Source organism: Diabrotica undecimpunctata, chromosome 11 (genome assembly GCF_040954645.1).
Source record: "Diabrotica undecimpunctata isolate CICGRU chromosome 11, icDiaUnde3, whole genome shotgun sequence".
Lineage (NCBI taxonomy): Eukaryota > Metazoa > Arthropoda > Insecta > Coleoptera > Chrysomelidae > Diabrotica > Diabrotica undecimpunctata.
Window position 1 is genome coordinate 7,926,203 of NC_092813.1, and position 2,747 is coordinate 7,928,949.

The window sequence follows — 2,747 nt, forward strand, 5'->3', positions numbered from 1 at the left end:
AGAACTGGTTAAGAAATAGAAGAGTAGAATGAAACGATCGTATATGCCGAATGACAACAAATAAAACAATAAAGACATCAAGAGACGGTTAACCCATAGGAAGACGATCAGTAGGACGACCACGAAAACGATGGAAAGGCAACTTACTGGAGGCACATTGAAAAACAGACAGAGTTATGTCTATATAAAAAGAAAAAGTAGAAGAAGAAGAAGATACACAGGATAAACATTAAAATAGTTGCAAGAAAGATAAAATAAATTAGTCATATTAATGTAGAATATCAGAGGACAGAGTGTTTAGAGAAAATAATGAATGTCATATTAATGTAAAATAGCAGAGGAGTATTTGTCATAGCTTTGGACAAGTGCCCAATTGAAAAAAGAACACAGGTCGTTCAAAAAAGACGGAACTCTAGAAAGAAAATAGAATAGATTAAAAAAAAATAAAAGCATAAACATGTATTTTTCTACTTTTTTAATATTGAAGATACGTAAATAGAACATTGAATTAAAATGTAACCTTTGATATCTGTGATAAACCCATCACCTGAACAGTGGCGACGATGTATGTAGTTAAGATTGTTTACACTTATTTTAACCATTTATTTTTTTATTATCTATATATATGAGTTGTGACAGATATCACAAACTTATTTATTTTCCACAAAGAGGCTCTTTAGAACCTAAAATTATTACTATACAAATCTGATTTGACATATCTTCAAAAAGTAATACACGGCATGTAAAATTTAGCATTACTTATGGAGTTTAAAAAACGAGCCTTTAGGAAGATTGAAGTACTAATAAGACAACCGCAATCGGGCATACCCCAGGTAATGATTAATTAATTAATCGGCTAATTCTTCAGTCACCCCTTTAATATGATTTTGTCAAATTGGTCCTTTTTAGGACCAACTATTCTAATAACATATGTCTAAGATAACTGTTAAGGGTATATCTAAAAATCAAGAAACTTTACTTTACTTAAACTTATCAGACATATGAGCTAAACACGAATCTAACTAATTTCTGGTATAGGAAACACATATAGGGCCTAACCTAGGATATTTGGTATATAGCTGATCGCTGAAAACCATATTATAGATATAGACATACTATTTCTATCGGAAAAAGCTTTGAGCTTGGATCTACCATCTACATATTTAATGAAAAATAATACAAATACCGACATTGAGGATCTGAGCACCAAGCTTATTACGAAATCTGGCCAAAAACACTACATGGCTTATCCAGATGATGAACAACTGTATTCAAATTAGGAGATACCCAAAGTCTAGAGACCAGCCAAAGTTGTTACCTTGCTTAAACCTGGCAAAAACTCCAACGACCACAAAAACTATCGGCCAATATCTTTATTTTGTCAGCTATTCAAAGTGATGTACATCACAAATACTAAATCAAAGATGGGTACGAAAAATATCGGGTATCAGTGGTGGTATTTTTCAATCTAAATGCCGCTTACGACACCTTAACTTACAGAATATTTTTTCAAAAACTATATGGTATCCCCTTAGATAACAAACTCACTTATATTGTCTGCGTATGCCTACACAAGAGAATATTTTTTGTATCACTCAATGGTAAGAATAGCAGATGAAGAACGGTCTCGCTTGGGGTAGCATAAAGACACCTACACTGTATAACATTTACACAAACAAACGATCCATACCGGTAGATACTAGGACATCTATTATATAGACGATACACCTATTATTGCACAATAAAAATAAACTATGAATCAATTTTCAGCCAAAACCCCTGAAAAGCTCGTGTGTGCTCCTTCAATTTCCCTAACATAGACGCTTTCACAAAACTGAACATCCAATAATGTCATGAAATTGTTGAACATAGACTCCCTATAAATTCCTTGAAAATAGTTTGTATCGCACGGGGTCAGTCACAGATTATTGTTTAAAATTAAAAGGTAAATTGAGGACCAGAAATAATATTGTTCGCAAGCTTGTTAGCTAAAAATGAGGTGCACATCCTTCCGCTCTTAAAACATAGACGCTTGCACTATATGCATCTGCTGCCGAATATACCACTTTAGACAAATTAACTATTCTTTCTTTTTGTGCACACTACTACCAATTTTAACACAAAAATATCTATTGTAGCTCTTAACCATATTTATTTTGAGATAACCTTTTATCGAGATATCATATGTAGTACACAAATAAGACCAGAACTAAAATAGGTAATAAAAAAGCTTTATACAAGATATCGCAGAAGACTGGATAAAATAAAATTACTTTTTATTAATCGGATGCTTACATAAAACGTACATAGACATACTCACGTAAACAAAATCTATTAGGAAATTTCTGTAATTAAAAAAAAACATTGAGTTCGGCATTGAACTAATAAAATTATATTAAATAAAAGAACAACATTTTTAAAAATGCAGAAAAATAAAATTTCCTATGCAAGCGAATATTCCATTAAATAATAAGCCCAAATCCTTTTGTATCTATATACCTGTTTTTAAAGAACCAGTTATAAATACCTTTTAGTACGTAGTTATACCAGGTAAAAAGATATCCTCTGTTACTCAGTGTAATGCGTATTAGATTGAACTGTCTACGAACAGTAGATAAAAATAAGGAGCCCATATGAACCGTTCAGGGTATGTGTTGAAAATATACGGTATAATCACACAGTTGCCAAACTCTCAGAGCTTACTTAAACCGATAAACGTATGGTTCAAATATACATTGAAGAAGATC